Below are 23,115 nucleotides of genomic sequence, written 5' to 3' on the forward strand. Positions count from 1 at the left end.
ACCTGTCTTCTTACCAGGAATGTCTTCTTGAGCGCCCCTGGCCTGGTATTCCTGGGCAACAACCTCCGAAATACGAAACATGGGTCTCCGAACGATCGAAAGCTCCCCGTTCACGGAGCACTCGGAGTGCTTCAGAACATAGAACACCCCCACTCCTAGTATCTTGACACCCTGAGAACAGCAGCAAAGAGGGAGAGAAGGAACAAGCATCAGTAGCCTGGAGACACAAAAACTGTCCGATGGCTTGCCAGAGCGTGGGGGCTGCTGCTCTGCGCCCTGCCCACCCCTAGCATGCCGAGGGCAAGATGGGCCACTTGGGAAAGCTTTGGAGAGAAAGCACATACTCCAGACCTTTCTTTCCTCTTGCTCCTCTGCTCTCCTCAAAAATCTCTTTGCACAAGCAACAGCAGAGACAACATTCCTCCCCTCCATACAGGTGGGGGGAGGGGGTGGCAGGGAGGGGAGCAGGGGGCATTTCCAACAGTGGGCACCAAGCCCTTGGCACTCTGTGGCACAGGGATGTCAGGGCCAGGCAAACCGCCAGCATTTCCGGAGGGGAGGAACAGGACACAAGACCCACCTTGTTCTCTGCCAAGCGCTCTAGAATGTATTCTGAGACGCTGTCCCAAATGCTAACAATCTCTGGAAAGCAAGGCAAAGAGGTATCATGCGCCAAGTCAGCAAGCTCACTACCTTTCAGCACCCCGCTCCCCAGGCAGGTGGCAAGTGCAGGTGAGATGAAACGTACCGCCACCCCAAGCCAAAACACGCAAGGCGCTCCCCAGGACGGCCCTTCCGGACCTCAGCCGCAAGGACACTGCAGGGACGCCTCCGCCCACTTCTAAGCAAGGCTCCTGTCCTTTCAGGTGGCCATGCCAAAGGGCGACCCACCCGCTCGGGAAACGGGGACTAGGTTCCCACAGCAGCGAGAAGACCGTGCAGTGCCTACCCACAGGAGTCACCCACGCTCAGGGCAGCCCCAGCTGCCTCCCCTGCAGGGACCATTTTCACCTCCATTCAACGCCTGCACACACACACGCTCTGCACGGCCACCCGAGCAGCCCCAGCCCTTTCAGCCAGCTGCCAGCTCAGGGCACGCAATCCCCACTGCGAGGCAACCCACGGCTTCTGCCTGCACCTGCCCTGGAAGGCACGGGCAGAGGAAGCTCCTCAGGACAACGAGCCAGCCGGCCCGGCTGCCAAACTCACCCCTGGGCTGCCAACGGTCGAGCGGCCTGCTCTCCCGTGCCACCCACTCGCCCTGTCCAGCCCTCCCCTACAGAGCCCAGCGCTTCCATTGCCTGTCTCGCGGCTCATACCGTCTACAGCCTTACCGTAACGGTTGAGATTCCTGAGCGTTGGAAACATGTCATGCCACAGTTTCGCCATCTTCGCGCCCCCTCGCGCTCAATGGGGCCCTGTAGCAGGAGGGTGACGAGGAAACTTCTCCTCCCAGGAGCCGCCTCCTCCTCCTCCTCTGCACTTCCCCAGGTAGGCTCCAGCGCTGTCGCGCGGCCTCCCTTCGCCCTCTCGGTGCGCTGCAAAGCAGCTCCTCCAGAGAAGAGCGGTGGCGAGAGCAGCCCCAGCACCTGCACGTGCCAAGGCCTCGCAGGGAAGTGTGGGCAGGGCTCGGGGGCCCCGTGGCGGGAGGGGAGCTGTGACTGTGATGCGGCATGTCCCACTGTGAGCCCAGCCCGTGTCACCAAGGGGCTCACAGGCACCCTTACCGTCCAAAGCATTTCTCTTGGGCCCACAGGAGGGGCAATTTCACAGCCCCAGAGCAGCCAGACCGCAAAGGGGTTTCAGCAGGTCTCCGCTCTGACCTCCTGCTGCAAGTGCGGCTGACCAGAGCAGACTTCCCAGGCCCGGGCGCCACTGAGGGGCCACTGGCTCCATGGATTCCCCCACCACCCCGGGCCCCTGGGCCAGTGCTCCACCACCCTTAGGCTACAGCGCTTTTCCCCGTCTCTCATGGCAATTGCCCCCACTGCCACTACTGCCATTGCCCATCCTCCCGGCCCCCCCCCACCCGGCACCTCTGGGAAGGCTCTGCCTCCACCCTCTCACCCCCCTCCCGTTAGGCCCCTGCCGCCTGATCCTCTTGCGCCTTCTCTTCTCCCGGCTCAACAGCCCCACGCCCTCAGCCTCTCCTCGCACTGCTGGGCTCCAGCTGCCCACCAGCTCCCAGCCCGCCCCACAACGAACGGCTCCTCCAGGGCCACGCTCCCTTCCTGGTGTCCCTGCCCCCCTGCAGCTCCCCCACGGGCCACAGTCCCCTCAGAGGCGCACCTCCTCTGGCATGAAGCGCCTCCTTCCAAAAGTACCTCTCCAGCCATGTCCCCAGCAACGGCTCCTTGCACGGCTCGCCTTCGCTTCCTTCTGCTTTTCTCCAGAAACATGCCTCTGCACCCTTCTCCTCACGAGTGCCCCTTCGTGTGGCCTCCTGTGGCTCCACGGAGGCCGCCCCCAGCTGCGGGATCTGCGGCCCTGCCGCCGCATGCCCCAGGCAGGGGCCGGGCCTCGGTGCCCCGCTCCTCCCTCCCTCCCTCCCTCCCTCCCTGCTTGCCTGCCTGCCTGCCTGCCTGCCCGCCCGCTGCCCCAGCGTTGGGGGAAAGCCTTGCCCGGGCCCTGGGTGGCGCTGCGGGCTCCCTGCTGTGCCCAGAGCCCCCGGCCCCGCACGGGCAGCCCCGAGCAGCACGCCCAGGTGGCACTGCTTGCTGCGCAGTAAGGACTGGTGCCAGGGACTGTCGGGGATGGGGGAGGCCCCGCTGCCCGCGGGGAGGCGGGAGGCAGGCAGCGTTGAGCCGGGGCCCGGCAGCCCACCGGGAGCTGGTGGGGGTGTGGGGCAGAGCCATAGCAAGGGAAGGGGCCAGAGTGCAGGAGGCAATCCCAGGTGCCCCCTCCCCGAGCAGAGGGGCCTGGGAGAAGGCAGGGGGTCAGGGCCAGGCCGGGGGCTGGTGGCCGGGTGCTTGGCTGCGCCATGCTGACCTGCTCATGCCAGGGCATGGCTGCTTTGCGCCAATTGCAGGCAGTGTCCCCCCGCGGAGGAGCTGGCCCCTGCTGGCTTCCCCTTGGGCCATGCAGCTGCCTGCCAGTGCTCAAGGTCCCGCCGGGGCTCCAGCGACGCTGGGAGAGGTGCCGAGGGGGCACCGGCTGCTGCTAGCAACTTCCCGGGGACCCCTGAGGCAGTGGCTGGTGCTGAGGGAAGGGCAGCGGGCAAGGAGCCACAGGCAGCACTTGTTTGACCCATGCGTTGCCTCTGCTTGCAGGCCACACTGCCCAAGGCATTGGGACTTGAGCGCGGCAGCCAGGCGAGGCAGGGCAGCTGCCGCTGAGGCAGCAGAGCCAAGCCCCAAGCCCCTCCGCTCGGTGAGGCTTGGGAAGGGCAGAGCTGGGAGAAGCTGGTGCCCCTCAAACCTCGTTCTCCCAGCAGAGCAGAGGGCACGTAAGGCAGCGCTTTCAGCCAGTGAAAATTGCTGGCTCATGCCTTCCTTTTTCAGAGGCCTGGTTTGCGCAAGGCCAGCGGTGCTGCCTGCCCACCAGTGCCCACCCAGGCTGCGGTCGGAGGAGACCTGCTCCTTGCATTGGTCCCGACCAGAGTTCGGCACCAGAAGACACAGCCCCTGAGGGGGCACCGCAGCACACAAGTGTGGCTTGGCATGCCTGGCTCACCAGCAGAAAGGGACCATGCAGACTAAGGTGGAGTCAATCAGCCAGAACGGAGCACAGAGCAACAGTACAGTTGAAAACACAAAGCCTAGCTAAGTGTGTGTGAGGTTCCCCGTGGGGAGCCCCGTGATGCTTCTGGGGAGGCCTTGGGCAGGGAGGTGCCTCCTGCCGAGGCCCCCGGCAGCTGGGATGCCGGCTGCAGGGCTTTCGGCAGCTCCAGCTTCCCTCTTCCTGCCCTGCCAGGGGTGAAGGCCAGGCTGCCTGCAGGGATGGGCTACTGCCGCCCCCAGGCCTCCTGAGGAGGGGCAGTGCAGCCCCAAAACCACCTTGCAAAGCCGGCAGCCCTGGGCGTGGGCTGAGGTGGGTGCCAGGGTGCACGCTGGAGCGCAGACTCTGGGATCCACAGGCCTCCAAGGCCAGGGCCTGCAGGGCCAGGGCAGGGATGACGAGGCTGTGGGGCTCTGACCCTGCAAGAGAGACCGCAGGAACACCTTGTGCTGGCCCTGGGCTGAGAGCAGAGGGGAGCAGGAGGCTTCGTGGCCTCCACGCCCCAAACCAACAGCAAATTTGTGCCCAAAAGCTCTCAGAGGAGGCTTCAGTCCCGGTCAGCTGCCCGTGTCCTGCACTGATTTCGTATGCTCAAACCTTGTGATGGGCAGAAGGCAACATGCTTGTACCCCAAGGCAGCCCCCTTTAGTGGCCAAGCCAAGGACCTGCTCTTAGCATCACTGCAGGAGTAACCGTCTAATTAAAGGCTTGCAATTAGCCCACCTCCAATTAGTGCACAGCAACTCAAACAAAGGGTCTTCTTAAAGGACAAGTCTCCTTAATGCAACCTAAATGGTCCTACGTTCCCTGTGCAGGGGCGACCCTTCTACATCCCCCACCGCCAAGGCTGCGGCGCGCATGGGCATGGGCATTGGCTTCAGGGTCCCAGCTCCTTCCTCAGTGGGAGGCGGCTGCTGCTGGTGGCTTCCTCCATCGCATAGTTGGGCTGACACTATTAAGCCTGCTCCTAATAGGCTCTCTTAAGGCTAATAATGTGGCATAAATAGCCAACAAATGCTAGAAGGAGTCACCAAAACTAAAGCAGCACTTTAAAATGCAACTCCTACATTTAGCATCGAGGAAATAAGCCCCTCCACCTTACTCCCAATTTGACACTCTCGGGAGAGTGCTTTAGGGGATGCTAATGCGTGTTTTGCCCTTCCTTGCTCCAACACGGGTCAGGCTCAGCACAGTGGAGAGGGAAAGACTCTGGCGGGGCGGAGGGGGTGGGGTGCGAGCTTTGTGCTCGCCCAGGGCCCTGCACTGGCCCCCTCCTCTGTCCTGCCCCTGAACATCCCAGACTACGTTGGCTACAGTCGCCTGCTCCTTGCGAGGCCTTTGTGTTGACTCTGATGAGCCTTTGGGCGTTTCATGTCACTCTAGGAGCTGGAAGAGAGCCTGCCTCATGACACGGGGTTGCAAGGAGAGCCACTGGCCGTGGAAGAGGACTGCTTGCCTGGCCTCGCTCAGGAGTCCCATCCTGCCCACCCCGGGCATCTCTCTCTTTCCTGCCCGCTGACACGGTCTTTCTCCGGAGGGAAGCAGTGAGGCTACATCTCCGCACAGTGCTGGGTGGCCTGGGGAAGGCCGGGCACATGCCAAGCGGGGAGCTGGACACAGGTCTCCACCGAGTGCTGTCGGGGGGCTGGCACCGGTGCCTGGGGCACGTGTGCTCCAGGCACTTCCCAAATAAGCTCCACTGGTGCGGCCTCCTCTTCACCTGGATGTTGAGTTCCAGGGCCTCCTGCCACGCCTCCTCCAGCAGGAACAGGGCCTGCGCAGGCGTACTGCTTTCCTGCCCTTCAGCCTGCTCCTGGTGGGGAATGCAGGTGTGCGGGCATGTCCGGGTGTCCTGCCTCATTTCAGCAGGGTCACTTGCTCCTGCTGGTTCCTTCTGTGGCCCCCACCTGGCCTCACAGAGCCCCACATCCTGCCCGTCAACCCCAAGGGGGACGCAAGGCCCTCAGCTCACCCAAGAGAGAACCCCCAACCTCCCTCTGCTCGTCCACCCACCCGCCTCAGCATATAGCACGGCCCAAGGCCCATCCCTGGGCCCTGGCACTGTCACGGTCCCTCTCCTGACCACAGGACCCACTGGCGCTGGTGAGTGCCCGAGCAGTTAGGCCGCTGTCTTTTCTCCCATGGCCAGTGACTTGCAGGGCTGTGCAGGACCCAGGAGTCCTGCTGGCCTGTCCCTCCATAACGTACCAGGGGCAGGGAGTCGCAGAGCTGCACCTCGGAGGTGCTCTGGGGCCTAGCAAGTGCAGGGGACCGGAGGGGGCCTGGGAGCATGCCTGGGGCCACTGGCACATCAGGACAGGGCAGGAGCCCAGGAGGGAGAATCCAAGCACACGGGTAGCAGGCCCGGCCGGCCCTGCCGAGCTCCACTGGGTTGAAGAGCGGCCCAGCAGGGGCTGTGCAGGGCAGGGAAATGGGGACTGCTCCCCAGCCTCACAGCCCCAGCCTGCGGGGCTGAGGGGCTGCCCTGGCCCACAGGGCCCTGGCACACGCGTTTGCACATGGGAAGGGAGGCATCTGCACCTCCAGGCAGCAGTCAGCGGCTGGCAGGGTAGGGAGACTACGGGCCCTGCGGCAGATGAGCAGAGCCCGTGGGAGCACAAGGAGCAGCCGAGGGCTGACGGAGGCCCAGGGACAAGCACGGCTCATCCCAGCTTTGCCTGCCTGGAGAGCCCTGCAGCTGCAGCAAAAAGCCAGGCATCTGCGCTCCCAGGTGGCCGGCCGCACCGCTCCACCCCACAGCAACTCCCTCCTTTGCCCTTCACCCTTCCCCATGCAACCCTGAGAAGGGCTCCAGCGTCCCTGCACACCAGCCCTCAGAGCACCCCTGGGGCTGTGGGCACGTCAGGTGCAGCTGTGTCCTGGCCACCATGGTGTGCACCGTGCAGTGTCTCTGTGCGTGTGGAGAGCGCGGGCGCGTGTGCGGATGCGTGTGCAGCGTCAATGGTGTGCCGGGCTGGCACACGTGCACTGTGCAGGTGCAGGCCTGGCTGTGCGGGAGGGTCTTGGTGAGTGAGAGGTGTGAGCTGTGTGCGTAGCCGTCCTGTGGAGGGTAATGAAGGAAGGGGCATGTGTCTGTGCGTGTGTCTGTGCGCTGTGCTGAGAACGGGTTAGGCGGTGGTGTGCATGCACGTGCACTCTGTGGCGCGCGTGCCTGCATGCTGCAGCCCGTGTGTGGGCGATATTCTGTTCAGGCTCTACAAAATAACTGGAGGAGCACATGGGTTTGTACAGCTCTTCCTTTCATCTTTCAGGAGCACGCTTCCAGACTTCGCCGCAATAGTCACGTTTCCTCTGCACCACCAGCAAGTCCTGGTCCCTTTCCCTTTGAGCCTGGAGAGTCATCCGCTGCCCAGGGCTAGGGCATGGAAAAGGAACCGTTTGGTTTCAGGCACAGGCAGAAGGGCACGGAAATGCTGCAGGCCTAGCGCAGGGCACATCTTCTGGCCTCTGCCTCTGCTGGCATTCCTATGCTTTCTCGGATGGGCGAGGGGCCCCCTGGGGTGCGAGGCAAGGACATGACCACATGACTACCACGGGCAGGTAATCAGCCTGCACAGGAGTCAGGCGCGGGATGAGACTTTGGCCCAAACTGGCATCAAAGCACAGGGCAAGGCCTCCACGTGTGGAGACTTGGGGAGGCAAGGACGGAGCGTGCCTTTGGAAAAGGGAGAGCCAAAGCGTCGCTCCAGGAATCCTGTCACCTTGGGTAGCCCCCGTGTTCTGGTCCCACCTGGGAATCCTACCCCTGAGAGCCCAACACCTGCCCCTGGGCTGGAAGGCTGCCTGCTCCCAGGCCACAGCCTCCAAAGCCTGTTGCTCTCCCTCGACGGGTGCCAGAAAAAGACCCTCCCCCCCCTCCCCTCCTCTGGGCTCCTCCTGGGTGTGGAAGGAAGGCCAGTGCAGGGGAAGGCAAAACAGCACCCCCAGCTGGAGAAATTTACCAGAGGAAGCGCTTCTCTTGGGAATTCCTCTGCCGATTCAGCTCTACCCTCTGCTTCCACTCTTCCCGACGCGCTTGGTAAGTCTCCAAGACTTGCAGGGTGTGGCTTGCTCGTACAGAAAGCTGCCTGCAAGAGCAGGGAAAAAGTTCCCTCTCCCCTTCTGGCTGAGGCCCTCCTGCCTCTCCCCTCCACCAGCCCCTGCACACCCGCTCCCGCTGGCGGTGCCCGCAGCCTTCAACTTGCCCCATGCAGCTTGGGGCTGCCTGGCATCGGGGCCTTGCCCAAGGCATTGCCACGTCAACAGAAATCAGGGGACACCATACCCAGCCCCATGGCTCAGGAACTGCGCTTCCTCACACCTCGGACAGGTGCTGCCACTGCACCTTTCCAGGCCGGGGCTGGGGCCGGGGCCCGGGCCCGGGCACACTTACTCTTTGTGCAGCCGCGGCAGTCTCTCGGGCTTCCTCTTCTCTGCTCGGGGCACGAAGGCAGCAGTGCTCGCCTCTTTCCCAAGCGGGGGCCCTGGTGAGGCTGGCCGAACCTCCGGCAGTGGTTCAGGATGCCGCCAAGCCTGCGTTGGCGCCAGAGGACAACTCTGAAGCTGCTTCTCACCTCCCTCAAGTGCTCTCAACTCTCAGCACGGGGAGAAGCCAGCCACTACAGGGCCTGTGCGTCCCCCCAGCACACTTGTGTCTGCTTTGCCCTCAGAAAGCCCCATGAGGAGCACAGCGCCAGGCAGGGACCCTGCACTCGTAGCCTGGCCACGCTTCACCACACTTCCCTGCTGGCCCCTCTGCTTACCTGTGCTGCCTTGTGCTGATGCCCGCAAGCAGGAATTGCAGTTCGAGGTCTGCCTTGAGCAGGTCCTTCCTGCTTGCTGTCCTCTTCCGCCTTAGAGGAGCTCTCCCGAATTGTCTGCAGCCGGCTAAAAACACACAAGCCGCGTGAGGTGATTGGAGTTCCGGGTGAGGCTGTTCTGCATCTTGCGCTCACAAGCGGCTCGGGGCCAGCCTCTGCAGCACAAGGCAGTTCTGCTGGAGCTTTTGGTGTAGCTGAGTCCTTGCGTTCATGTCAACAGTGAGGAAAGAAAGCCTTGAGCTGCAGCACTGGCAGCGGGCCCAGGAGGCCCTAAGGAAAGCTCGGGATGCCCAGGTGTGGGCCCTCTCTGGGTGGCACAAGGGGAAAACCAATGCCGTTTGCAGCACCCAGAGCCTGCAGAGACCACTAGGCACCTCCTGCCAAAGGCACTGAAGTCAGGGACGTGCTCAGAAAGACTCTGTTTTGGGGTGAAACGGGACTATTAGTGGGGGAGCCACTGTCGGGGAAGGAGGAAGTGTACTAGGCACACAAGCAAGCCCGGCATGTAGTTCTCTCTGGTATGTAGTTCTCTCTGGCACTCCTCCTGTGCCAGACAACTGCCACACCCCTGCCCCTGCCACCCCAGCCCAACAACCTTCGGAAGAAATTCACAGGCATTACGTCCAACCTAAAAAGCAGGGAAAACAGACCCTACTCTCTGCTGCTGGGGCAGGGGCTTCTGACTTTCACATTCCTCTGAGAAGTGCTCTCATTCCCACTGCAACCAAAGGAGGGCCCTTCACATCCATAGGGGAGCAGAAAAACACCCGCCACTGCTGCAGTACTTCTTGCATCAACGCCAGTCCCTGGGACACCACTTGACAACCTCACAGACTTCATACCCACAGAGCGTACAGAAACAGAAACAGCTCCCTCCCTCCCAGAAGCCCAAAAGCACACGGCCACCCGCATGCTTTGCTCCAAGAGCCTCACCTGGCAGCTGGCTTGTTTCCCCTGCTTTCCCATGCCTTTCCTCCCTTCCAGCTGGCCCCAGAGAACGGGGGTGGAGAAAGCCTTTCTCGAGACAGGAGGCGCCCACCACAAGCACTGCCTGGAAGTAGCAAGGCAGAGGAGGCTCCTCAGCAAGCATCGTTCTTTGTCACCATTTGAACAAGAAGGACAGGCAGCTGTGCTCCAGCATCGGACCAAAGAGCCCAATTCCCTTGGAGCTTTGCTCCCAAGCAGGTCTTAGGCCCTTGCTGGCGCACGATCGCGTCCAGCCTTTCCTTTCTGCAGGGCAGTCTTCTGCCCTAGAGTTCTGTGCTGCTTCTACTGCTTTCTCTAGCCCTTAGGCTTCAAAAAGGGGACATGGCTGGCAGGTCCTGGGGACCTCATGCTACTCTCTCCTTTGGCGTGGCTGCAGGCTGGAGGGCAGAGTGTCACACGAGAAGGGGAACAGATTCCTGCCCATCTCTAAGGCGCTCACATGCACAGACTTGCAAGCTAGAGCAGGGCCCCGAGTGCCAGGGCAAAGTGCCCCTCAGCAGTGGCAGCTGCAGTTGGAGCTGCACAACTGCCCCGAGAGCCCCTTCCAGGAGGAGTGCCCCCAGATCTGTCGTGATGAGCAAAGAGAGGCACAGGAGAAGCAGGCCACTAGGCCCGGCACGGCATGTTAAGCTTGCCTCCAGCCCCTCCGCTGCACAGGACAAAAGGAAAACAAACACACCTCTCTCACCAGCCAGCTGGCACTTTACCTTTTCCCTCAGTCTGCTTGTTCTGCTCCCTGTCTTTTGCCGGCCCGCCTTTGGCAGCCTCCCGACACCCTCCGGAGGAAGATGCTGGTCGCACAGGCACAGGCGTGATGACCTCACCCTCACTCCTGGAAACAAGAAAGGGACGAGAGAGACGCTGACAGCAGAGCCTTGCAGAAACCTCCTCTACATGCTTGCCCTCCATCTAGAAAGAGAAAGTCACCAAAAGACTTGTTGGCCGCCCTTCACGTTGCAGTCGGACAGAGTCTACGCAAGAAACAACCCCTTCAAAGAGCTCCAAGAGCACAAGGTCACCCTCAGCCTTTTCTCCAAGAGCCTCACCTGGCAGGCAACTTCCTTCCTTTGCTTTTCCACTCCTCCTGCTTTCTCCCCCCAGCACCAGGTGACGCAGGTGGCAAAGGCCTTTCTTGAGCAAGCAGGCACGCAGCAGGAGCACTCCCTGCAGGCAGGAAAGGAGAAGGCTCTGCAGAAAGCGTCTTTGGGAGCACTTGGTCCAGAAGGACAGGCAGATCTGCTCCAGCACCGCATCAAACAGCCTGATCCCCCGGGAGCCGCGCTCTCTAAGAGCTCTTGCTCCCTAGCACGTCCTTGGCACACCTTAGCAGCCTCTTAGCAGTCCACCTTAGCAGCCTCTTAGCAGTCCTCTCCAGGCAATCTTGCTCCCCACCTTCACACGCCCGGCATCCGCCAGAGAGGCAGACCCCCTCCAGCACTGACACCTCGGGCCCAAATGTCCTAAAGCGAAAGAGGAGCTTGCGCTGGCCACCAGGGCGCAGCACCCCGGGGCAAAACTCTCCCAGGCAGCACATCCTGACCAGGGCTCCAACCACCTACCTACTGCCGAGGACCAACGGAACAAACACGCGCACACACACAAACACACGCCCGCCTGCACACCCTCCTCTCGCTCGCCAGTCACCTGTGGCCTGACCTTTTCCGTCCGCCCGCTCTTCCTCTTTCGGGCGTGTCCGGGATCCCTTGCAGGAAGACGCCACTTGCTGCTTCTCACGGGGAAGCTTCAACTCAAATCTGGAAATGACAAGACGCCACGGTGAAGAGAAGGCACCACTTCCCCTTTGCCTCCTGCCGGCCTTGTACTCAGAAAGAAGGCCTTTCGGGGCACGTGGGGCCCTCCAGGCTCACCCAAGACATGCTTAGGTCACAAACACAGGCCCTGTATGGATCGGGTGCCTTCCACACGATGCCTTTCCTCGGCCAGCCACACACAGCACATTCGGGAACCTTGGCTTTTGGAAGCCTCACCCACGAGAAAGAGACCAGTCACAGGAAAATGTGGCCCCCATTCCTCTCTAGGCCTAAGATTGGTTAGCAGTGCCAAACACCGCCACTATTGCCTGTTCCACCCTGGGGAGACCCCCAGAGTCCCAAGTACTTGCAGACAGCAAGCTAGGAAAGAGTTGCTCCGCAGCAAGTCCTTCCTGAGGAGACAAGCTCCAGCAGGACGCTGCTACCAAGCACGAGCTGAGAAGCAAACGTACCGTGGCAACATGAAGACGCTTCTGGGACCCATGCGGAAAGCCGCGCTCCTTCTTCCTTTTACCACCAGGTGTCTCGTCCCTGGCGTCTGAAACAGACACCGAGGTACGTGAGAGCATGCCAGCGCCATTACTGCCTTGCTCCTAAAGGCAGCAAATCTTTCTTGGGCTCAGGGAAGATGCTGCCCCTGGGACACCCTGAAACAAAGCTGTCTTTCCAAATACTAGCCCTCAACGAGGAAAGCAGAAGATGCCCAGCTCAGAGTGCAGAAGGAGGAACACCGTTGCCAGGCGCTTTGCAAGGGCGAGACTCAAGACGGTCAAGGAGGACGCTCCTTCTCTCTGCCTGCAGACATCAGGCACAGGAGAAGGCGTGTGGTTCGCCAGGGTTTCTGCAGGCTGGCGTTTGCCTCTGGAAGGTCTTGCTCTGCCCCTTCTTGGAAAGACAACTCCTGGCTCAGGCGTGCTCTTAGCCCCACAGTGTCTCCAAGCATTCACATGCTTGCATCCATCGCGTGGAAGAGCAGAAAGAGCCGGCCCTTGCTCGGCCTCTGCCCGGTGGCTAAGACCTGCGGGTGCCAACTCCCTCATGGGGGTGCAAGCAGCTGGGCAGGGCCTGATGAGGGATCTTTGGGAACACAGCCTGACCCAAAGGCCCTGGCCCTGGCCCAGAGAACACGCTGGGCAGAGCCCCCCAAGACAGCAGCAGAGAGAAGGAAGAGACAGGCCCGGGAACCGGTGGCTGGGCTACAGCCTTCTTGCATCTCTCTGAGCAAATCTGCTGGCCCTCTGCAGGAGCGAGCCCTTCAGCTCTGACTGCTTTCACATCGCAGCTGCCTAAGGACACCTGGCAGCTTGCGCTCAAGGACAGGGCCCCACGAGAGAGCTGGGGAAGGGCGTTGGGCTGGCGCAAGGAGACATGCCAAGCAGCGGGCGGATGCACGCGTGGCCCAGAAGAGCCTCGCTCATGCCGCAAGGGCCTCCAGGGGCCCTGGGAAGGCCTGATTAGCGCCAGAGTCATCGACTTACCCCCAGCAGAGCTTCTAGCAGCTTTCCAGTGCCATCCATGCTGAGGAGGAAGTCGTCATAAAACCTCATTGTCACTTCCTTCTTCCGTACAGAAAGAATGCCAATGCCCTTGAAGACAAAGTCCACGTCCTGTCTTTTTGACATGGCCCAGAAGAACGCCATCGCGGTCTCATGTATGGAACACTGCACCGTTGTCAAAGGCATGCGGGCACACACGGAGAGATTCTTGTACTGCAGAGGGACTATTCTTACGTCACCTAGACCGCAGCAAAAGACGAACAACGTCACCTCGGCAGCAGGCTCCAAGAACAAGGGGACAAGACTTTCTGGCAAGACGCTGCTGCTACAGAGCAGGCTCTTGAATCCCCTGCTGCAGCGCCTAGGAGCGGTTTATGGAGTCCCTCCTGGGAAGAGGCCGAGCACTCTGCAAACTCACGGGCTCAGGGGGGCAGCAGTCATTTGGCCAGGGCAGGAAGCAAAAGAAGAAAACTAACCATCCCGAAGGAACCCTTGACCGGAGGGCAGGACAAGGCGGGCAGATGGGTGCAGGGCCCACGACAAAGGGCCCGGCGCCACGCCATTGTGCCCTCTGGCTAAGCCGATGCCACGTCGATAGATACAAGGGCGAAGCAAAGCGCAAGGACGGCACCGCAGCCCGTAAGGACCATTCGGCCCCTCTGGCCCTTGGTAGCCAGCAAAAGTCTCCCTGCGCTGCTGGGGCCAGCAGCCTATCCCTCCCACGCACCCCGCTGCAGGCGTATTACTAGCAAAGCACACCCGGGGGCCCCTCTGAGCACCTGCTCCTGGCTGGCCTGTCCAGCTCAAACAAGCCAAAGTTGCTCTCAGGCCACTTTGAGGCGTTCAGCCATGTCTTCAGAGCAGTTGGCCTGCCCCTCAAGCTTGGGGCAAGGGCAGGCAAAGGTTTTTAACCTGTCTTCTTACCAGGAATGTCTTCTTGAGCGCCCCTGGCCTGGTATTCCTGGGCAACAACCTCCGAAATACGAAACATGGGTCTCCGAACGATCGAAAGCTCCCCGTTCACGGAGCACTCGGAGTGCTTCAGAACATAGAACACCCCCACTCCTAGTATCTTGACACCCTGAGAACAGCAGCAAAGAGGGAGAGAAGGAACAAGCATCAGTAGCCTGGAGACACAAAAACTGTCCGATGGCTTGCCAGAGCGTGGGGGCTGCTGCTCTGCGCCCTGCCCACCCCTAGCATGCCGAGGGCAAGATGGGCCACTTGGGAAAGCTTTGGAGAGAAAGCACATACTCCAGACCTTTCTTTCCTCTTGCTCCTCTGCTCTCCTCAAAAATCTCTTTGCACAAGCAACAGCAGAGACAACATTCCTCCCCTCCATACAGGTGGGGGGAGGGGGTGGCAGGGAGGGGAGCAGGGGGCATTTCCAACAGTGGGCACCAAGTCCTTGGCACTCTGTGGCACAGGGATGTCAGGGCCAGGCAAACCACCAGCATTTCAGGAGGGGAGGAACAGGACACAAGACCCACCTTGTTCTCTGCCAAGCGCTCTAGAATGTATTCTGAGACGCTGTCCCAAATGCTAACAATCTCTGGAAAGCAAGGCAAAGAGGTATCATGCGCCAAGTCAGCAAGCTCACTACCTTTCAGCACCCCGCTCCCCAGGCAGGTGGCAAGTGCAGGTGAGATGAAACGTACCGCCACCCCAAGCCAAAACACGCAAGGCGCTCCCCAGGACGGCCCTTCCGGACCTCAGCCGCAAGGACACTGCAGGGACGCCTCCGCCCACTTCTAAGCAAGGCTCCTGTCCTTTCAGGTGGCCATGCCAAAGGGCGACCCACCCGCTCAGGAAACGGGGACTAGGTTCCCACAGCAGCGAGAAGACCGTGCAGTGCCTACCCACAGGAGTCACCCACGCTCAGGGCAGCCCCAGCTGCCTCCCCTGCAGGGACCATTTTCACCTCCATTCAACGCCTGCACACACACACGCTCTGCACGGCCACCCGAGCAGCCCCAGCCCTTTCAGCCAGCTGCCAGCTCAGGGCACGCAATCCCCACTGCGAGGCAACCCACGGCTTCTGCCTGCACGTGCCCTGGAAGGCACGGGCAGAGGAAGCTCCTCAGGACAACGAGCCAGCCGGCCCGGCTGCCAAACTCACCCCTGGGCTGCCAACGGTCGAGCGGCCTGCTCTCCCGTGCCACCCACTCGCCCTGTCCAGCCCTCCCCTACAGAGCCCAGCGCTTCCACTGCCTGTCTCGCGGCTCATACCGTCTACAGCCTTACCGTAACGGTTGAGATTCCTGAGCGTTGGAAACATGTCATGCCACAGTTTCGCCATCTTCGCGCCCCCTCGCGCTCAATGGGGCCCTGTAGCAGGAGGGTGACGAGGAAACTTCTCCTCCCAGGAGCCGCCTCCTCCTCCTCCTCTGCACTTCCCCAGGTAGGCTCCAGCGCTGTCGCGCGGCCTCCCTTCGCCCTCTCGGTGCGCTGCAAAGCAGCTCCTCCAGAGAAGAGCGGTGGCGAGAGCAGCCCCAGCACCTGCACGTGCCAAGGCCTCGCAGGGAAGTGTGGGCAGGGCTCGGGGGCCCCGTGGCGGGAGGGGAGCTGTGACTGTGATGCGGCATGTCCCACTGTGAGCCCAGCCCGTGTCACCAAGGGGCTCACAGGCACCCTTACCGTCCAAAGCATTTCTCTTGGGCCCACAGGAGGGGCAATTTCACAGCCCCAGAGCAGCCAGACCGCAAAGGGGTTTCAGCAGGTCTCCGCTCTGACCTCCTGCTGCAAGTGCGGCTGACCAGAGCAGACTTCCCAGGCCCGGGCGCCACTGAGGGGCCACTGGCTCCATGGATTCCCCCACCACCCCGGGCCCCTGGGCCAGTGCTCCACCACCCTTAGGCTACAGCGCTTTTCCCCGTCTCTCATGGCAATTGCCCCCACTGCCACTACTGCCATTGCCCATCCTCCCGGCCCCCCCCCCACCCGGCACCTCTGGGAAGGCTCTGCCTCCACCCTCTCACCCCCCTCCCGTTAGGCCCCTGCCGCCTGATCCTCTTGCGCCTTCTCTTCTCCCGGCTCAACAGCCCCACGCCCTCAGCCTCTCCTCGCACTGCTGGGCTCCAGCTGCCCACCAGCTCCCAGCCCGCCCCACAACGAACGGCTCCTCCAGGGCCACGCTCCCTTCCTGGTGTCCCTGCCCCCCTGCAGCTCCCCCCACAGGCCACAGTCCCCTCAGAGGCGCACCTCCTCTGGCATGAAGCGCCTCCTTCCAAAAGTACCTCTCCAGCCATGTCCCCAGCAACGGCTCCTTGCACGGCTCGCCTTCGCTTCCTTCTGCTTTTCTCCAGAAACATGCCTCTGCACCCTTCTCCTCACGAGTGCCCTTTCGTGTGGCCTCCTGTGGCTCCACGGAGGCCGCCCCCAGCTGCGGGATCTGCGGCCCTGCCGCCGCATGCCCCAGGCAGGGGCCGGGCCTCGGTGCCCCGCTCCTCCCTCCCTCCCTCCCTCCCTCCCTGCCTGCCTGCCTGCCTGCCTGCCCGCCCGCTGCCCCAGCGTTGGGGGAAAGCCTTGCCCGGTCCCTGGGCGGCGCTGCGGGCTCCCTGCTGTGCCCAGAGCCCCCGGCCCCGCACGGGCAGCCCCGAGCAGCACGCCCAGGTGGCACTGCTTGCTGCGCAGTAAGGACTGGTGCCAGGGACTGTTGGGGATGGGGGAGGCCCCGCTGCCCGCGGGGAGGCGGGAGGCAGGCAGCGTTGAGCCGGGGCCCGGCAGCCCACCGGGAGCTGGTGGGGGTGTGGGGCAGAGCCATAGCAAGGGAAGGGGCCAGAGTGCAGGAGGCAATCCCAGGTGCCCCCTCCCCGAGCAGAGGGGCCTGGGAGAAGGCAGGGGGTCAGGGCCGGGCCGGGGGCTGGTGGCCGGGTGCTTGGCTGCGCCATGCTGACCTGCTCATGCCAGGGCATGGCTGCTTTGCGCCGATTGCAGGCAGTGTCCCCCCGCGGAGGAGCTGGCCCCTGCTGGCTTCCCCTTGGGCCATGCAGCTGCCTGCCAGTGCTCAAGGTCCCGCCGGGGCTCCAGCGACGCTGGGAGAGGTGCCGAGGGGGCACCGGCTGCTGCTAGCAACTTCCCGGGGACCCCTGAGGCAGTGGCTGGTGCTGAGGGAAGGGCAGCGGGCAAGGAGCCGCAGGCAGCACTTGTTTGACCCATGCGTTGCCTCTGCTTGCAGGCCACACTGCCCAAGGCATTGGGACTTGAGCGCGGCAGCCAGGCGAGGCAGGGCAGCTGCCGCTGAGGCAGCAGAGCCAAGCCCCAAGCCCCTCCGCTCGGTGAGGCTTGGGAAGGGCAGAGCTGGGAGAAGCTGGTGCCCCTCAAACCTCGTTCTCCCAGCAGAGCAGAGGGCACGTAAGGCAGAGCTTTCAGCCAGTGAAAATTGCTGGCTCATGCCTTCCTTTTTCAGAGGCCTGGTTTGCGCAAGGCCAGCGGTGCTGCCTGCCCACCAGTGCCCACCCAGGCTGCGGTCGGAGGAGACCTGCTCCTTGCATTGGTCCCGACCAGAGTTCGGCACCAGAAGACACAGCCCCTGAGGGGGCACCGCAGCACACAAGTGTGGCTTGGCATGCCTGGCTCACCAGCAGAAAGGGACCATGCAGACTAAGGTGGAGTCAATCAGCCAGAACGGAGCACAGAGCAACAATACAGTTGAAAACACAAAGCCTAGCTAAGTGTGTGTGAGGTTCCCCGTGGGGAGCCCCGTGATGCTTCTGGGGAGGCCTTGGGCAGGGAGGTGCCTCCTGCCGAGGCCCCCGGCAGCTGGGATGCCGGCTGCAGGGCTTTCGGCAGCTCCAGCTTCCCTCTTCCTGCCCTGCCAGGGGTGAAGGCCAGGCTGCCTGCAGGGATGGGCTACTGCCGCCCCCAGGCCTCCTGAGGAGGGGCAGTGCAGCCCCAAAATCACCTTGCAAAGCCAGCAGCCCTGGGCGTGGGCTGAGGTGGGTGCCAGGGTGCACGCTGGAGCGCAGACTCTGGGATCCACAGGCCTCCAAGGCCAGGGCCTGCAGGGCCAGGGCAGGGATGACGAGGCTCTGGGGCTCTGACCCTGCAAGAGAGACCGCAGGAACACCTTGTGCTGGCCCTGGGCTGAGAGCAGAGGGGAGCAGGAGGCTTCGTGGCCTCCACGCCCCAAACCAACAGCAAATTTGTGCCCAAAAGCTCTCAGAGGAGGCTTCAGTCCCGGTCAGCTGCCCGTGTCCTGCACTGATTTCGTATGCTCAAACCTTGTGATGGGCAGAAGGCAACATGCTTGTACCCCAAGGCAGCCCCCTTTAGTGGCCAAGCCAAGGACCTGCTCTTAGCATCACTGCAGGAGTAACCGTCTAATTAAAGGCTTGCAATTAGCCCACCTCCAATTAGTGCACAGCAACTCAAACAAAGGGTCTTCTTAAAGGACAAGTCTCCTTAATGCAACCTAAATGGTCCTACGTTCCCTGTGCAGGGGCGACCCTTCTACATCCCCCACCGCCAAGGCTGCGGCGCGCATGGGCATGGGCATTGGCTTCAGGGTCCCAGCTCCTTCCTCAGTGGGAGGTGGCTGCTGCTGGTGGCTTCCTCCATCGCATAGTTGGGCTGACACTATTAAGCCTGCTCCTAATAGGCTCTCTTAAGGCTAATAATGTGGCATAAATAGCCAACAAATGCTAGAAGGAGTCACCAAAACTAAAGCAGCACTTTAAAATGCAACTCCTACATTTAGCATCGAGGAAATAAGCCCCTCCACCTTACTCCCAATTTGACACTCTCGGGAGAGTGCTTTAGGGGATGCTAATGCGTGTTTTGCCCTTCCTTGCTCCAACACGGGTCAGGCTCAGCACAGTGGAGAGGGAAAGACTCTGGCGGGGCGGAGGGGGTGGGGTGCGAGCTTTGTGCTCGCCCAGGGCCCTGCACTGGCCCCCTCCTCTGTCCTGCCCCTGAACATCCCAGACTCCGTTGGCTACAGTCGCCTGCTCCTTGCCAGGCCTTTGTGTTGACTCTGATGAGCCTTTGGGCGTTTCATGTCACTCTAGGAGCTGGAAGAGAGCCTGCCTCATGACACGGGGTTGCAAGGAGAGCCACTGGCCGTGGAAGAGGACTGCTTGCCTGGCCTCGCTCAGGAGTCCCATCCTGCCCACCCCGGGCATCTCTCTCTTTCCTGCCCGCTGACACGGTCTTTCTCCGGAGGGAAGCAGTGAGGCTACATCTCCGCACAGTGCTGGGTGGCCTGGGGAAGGCCGGGCACATGCCAAGCGGGGAGCTGGACACAGGTCTCCACCGAGTGCTGTCGGGGGGCTGGCACCGGTGCCTGGGGCACGTGTGCTCCAGGCACTTCCCAAATAAGCTCCACTGGTGCAGCCTCCTCTTCACCTGGATGTTGAGTTCCAGGGCCTCCTGCCACGCCTCCTCCAGCAGGAACAGGGCCTGCGCAGGCGTACTGCTTTCCTGCCCTTCAGCCTGCTCCTGGTTGCTGGGGAATGCAGGTGTGCGGGCATGTCCGGGTGTCCTGCCTCATTTCAGCAGGGTCACTTGCTCCTGCTGGTTCCTTCTGTGGCCCCACCTGGCCTCACAGAGCCCCACATCCTGCCCGTCAACCCCAAGGGGGACGCAAGGCCCTCAGCTCACCCAAGAGAGAACCCCCAACCTCCCTCTGCTCGTCCACCCACCCGCCTCAGCATATAGCACGGCCCAAGGCCCATCCCTGGGCCCTGGCACTGTCACGGTCCCTCTCCTGACCACAGGACCCACTGGCGCTGGTGAGTGCCCGAGCAGTTAGGCCGCTGTCTTTTCTCCCATGGCCAGTGACTTGCAGGGCTGTGCAGGACCCAGGAGTCCTGCTGGCCTGTCCCTCCATAACGTACCAGGGGCAGGGAGTCGCAGAGCTGCACCTCGGAGGTGCTCTGGGGCCTAGCAAGTGCAGGGGACCGGAGGGGGCCTGGGAGCATGCCTGGGGCCACTGGCACATCAGGACAGGGCAGGAGCCCAGGAGGGAGAATCCAAGCACACGGGTAGCAGGCCCGGCCGGCCCTGCCGAGCTCCACTGGGTTGAAGAGCGGCCCAGCAGGGGCTGTGCAGGGCAGGGAAATGGGGACTGCTCCCCAGCCTCACAGCCCCAGCCTGCGGGGCTGAGGGGCTGCCCTGGCCCACAGGGCCCTGGCACACGCGTTTGCACATGGGAAGGGAGGCATCTGCACCTCCAGGCAGCAGTCAGCGGCTGGCAGGGTAGAGAGACTACGGGCCCTGCGGCAGATGAGCAGAGCCCGTGGGAGCACAAGGAGCAGCCGAGGGCTGACGGAGGCCCAGGGACAAGCACGGCTCATCCCAGCTTTGCCTGCCTGGAGAGCCCTGCAGCTGCAGCAAAAAGCCAGGCATCTGCGCTCCCAGGTGGCCGGCCGCACCGCTCCACCCCACAGCAACTCCCTCCTTTGCCCTTCACCCTTCCCCATGCAACCCTGAGAAGGGCTCCAGCGTCCCTGCACACCAGCCCTCAGAGCACCCCTGGGGCTGTGGGCACGTCAGGTGCAGCTGTGTCCTGGCCACCATGGTGTGCACCGTGCAGTGTCTCTGTGCGTGTGGAGAGCGCGGGCGCGTGTGCGGATGCGTGTGCAGCGTCAATGGTGTGCCAGGCTGGCGCACGTGCACTGTGCAGGTGCAGGCCTGGCTGTGCGGGAGGGTCTTGGTGAGTGAGAGGTGTGAGCTGTGTGCGTAGCCGTCCTGTGGAGGGTAATGAAGGAAGGGGCATGTGTCTGTGCGTGTGTCTGTGCGCTGTGCTGAGAACGGGTTAGGCGGTGGTGTGCATGCACGTGCACTCTGTGGCGCGCGTGCCTGCATGCTGCGGCCCGTGTGTGGGCGATATTCTGTTCAGGCTCTACAAAATAACTGGAGGAGCACATGGGTTTGTACAGCTCTTCCTTTCATCTTTCAGGAGCACGCTTCCAGACTTCGCCGCAATAGTCACGTTTCCTCTGCACCACCAGCAAGTCCTGGTCCCTTTCCCTTTGAGCCTGGAGAGTCATCCGCTGCCCAGGGCTAGGGCATGGAAAAGGAACCGTTTGGTTTCAGGCACAGGCAGAAGGGCACGGAAATGCTGCAGGCCTAGCGCAGGGCACATCTTCTGGCCTCTGCCTCTGCTGGCATTCCTATGCTTTCTCGGATGGGCGAGGGGCCCCCTGGGGTGCGAGGCAAGGACATGACCACATGACTACCACGGGCAGGTAATCAGCCTGCACAGGAGTCAGGCGCGGGATGAGACTTTGGCCCAAACTGGCATCAAAGCACAGGGCAAGGCCTCCACGTGTGGAGACTTGGGGAGGCAAGGACGGAGCGTGCCTTTGGAAAAGGGAGAGCCAAAGCGTCGCTCCAGGAATCCTGTCACCTTGGGTAGCCCCCGTGTTCTGGTCCCACCTGGGAATCCTACCCCTGAGAGCCCAACACCTGCCCCTGGGCTGGAAGGCTGCCTGCTCCCAGGCCACAGCCTCCAAAGCCTGTTGCTCTCCCTCGACGGGTGCCAGAAAAAGACCCTCCCCCCCCTCCCCTCCTCTGGGCTCCTCCTGGGTGTGGAAGGAAGGCCAGTGCAGGGGAAGGCAAAACAGCACCCCCAGCTGGAGAAATTTACCAGAGGAAGCGCTTCTCTTGGGAATTCCTCTGCCGATTCAGCTCTACCCTCTGCTTCCACTCTTCCCGACGCGCTTGGTAAGTCTCCAAGACTTGCAGGGTGTGGCTTGCTCGTACAGAAAGCTGCCTGCAAGAGCAGGGAAAAAGTTCCCTCTCCCCTTCTGGCTGAGGCCCTCCTGCCTCTCCCCTCCACCAGCCCCTGCACACCCGCTCCCGCTGGCGGTGCCCGCAGCCTTCAACTTGCCCCATGCAGCTTGGGGCTGCCTGGCATCGGGGCCTTGCCCAAGGCATTGCCACGTCAACAGAAATCAGGGGACACCATACCCAGCCCCATGGCTCAGGAACTGCGCTTCCTCACACCTCGGACAGGTGCTGCCACTGCACCTTTCCAGGCCGGGGCTGGGGCCGGGGCCGGGGCCCGGGCCCGGGCACACTTACTCTTTGTGCAGCCGCGGCAGTCTCTCGGGCTTCCTCTTCTCTGCTCGGGGCACGAAGGCAGCAGTGCTCGCCTCTTTCCCAAGCGGGGGCCCTGGTGAGGCTGGCCGAACCTCCGGCAGTGGTTCAGCATGCCGCCAAGCCTGCGTTGGCGCCAGAGGACAACTCTGAAGCTGCTTCTCACCTCCCTCACGTGCTCTCAACTCTCAGCACGGGGAGAAGCCAGCCACTACAGGGCCTGTGCGTCCCCCCAGCACACTTGTGTCTGCTTTGCCCTCAGAAAGCCCCATGAGGAGCACAGCGCCAGGCAGGGACCCTGCACTCGTAGCCTGGCCACGCTTCACCACACTTCCCTGCTGGCCCCTCTGCTTACCTGTGCTGCCTTGTGCTGATGCCCGCAAGCAGGAATTGCAGTTCGAGGTCTGCCTTGAGCAGGTCCTTCCTGCTTGCCGTCCTCTTCCGCCTTAGAGGAGCTCTCCCGAATTGTCTGCAGCCGGCTAAAAACACACAAGCCGCGTGAGGTGATTGGAGTTCCGGGTGAGGCTGTTCTGCATCTTGCGCTCACAAGCGGCTCGGAGCCAGCCTCTGCAGCACAAGGCAGTTCTGCTGGAGCTTTTGGTGTAGCTGAGTCCTTGCGTTCATGTCAACAGTGAGGAAAGAAAGCCTTGAGCTGCAGCACTGGCAGCGGGCCCAGGAGGCCCTAAGGAAAGCTCGGGATGCCCAGGTGTGGGCCCTCTCTGGGTGGCACAAGGGGAAAACCAATGCCGTTTGCAGCACCCAGAGCCTGCAGAGACCACTAGGCACCTCCTGCCAAAGGCACTGAAGTCAGGGACGTGCTCAGAAAGACTCTGTTTTGGGGTGAAACGGGACTATTAGTGGGGGAGCCACTGTCGGGGAAGGAGGAAGTGTACTAGGCACACAAGCAAGCCCGGCATGTAGTTCTCTCTGGTATGTAGTTCTCTCTGGCACTCCTCCTGTGCCAGACAACCGCCACACCCCTGCCCCTGCCACCCCAGCCCAACAACCTTCGGAAGAAATTCACAGGCATTACGTCCAACCTAAAAAGCAGGGAAAACAGACCCTACTCTCTGCTGCTGGGGCAGGGGCTTCTGACTTTCACATTCCTCTGAGAAGTGCTCTCATTCCCACTGCAACCAAAGGAGGGCCCTTCACATCCATAGGGGAGCAGAAAAACACCCGCCACTGCTGCAGTACTTCTTGCATCAACGCCAGTCCCTGGGACACCACTTGACAACCTCACAGACTTCATACCCACAGAGCGTACAGAAACAGAAACAG

Source organism: Struthio camelus, chromosome 10 (genome assembly GCF_040807025.1).
Source record: "Struthio camelus isolate bStrCam1 chromosome 10, bStrCam1.hap1, whole genome shotgun sequence".
NCBI classification, from domain to species: Eukaryota; Metazoa; Chordata; class Aves; order Struthioniformes; family Struthionidae; genus Struthio; species Struthio camelus.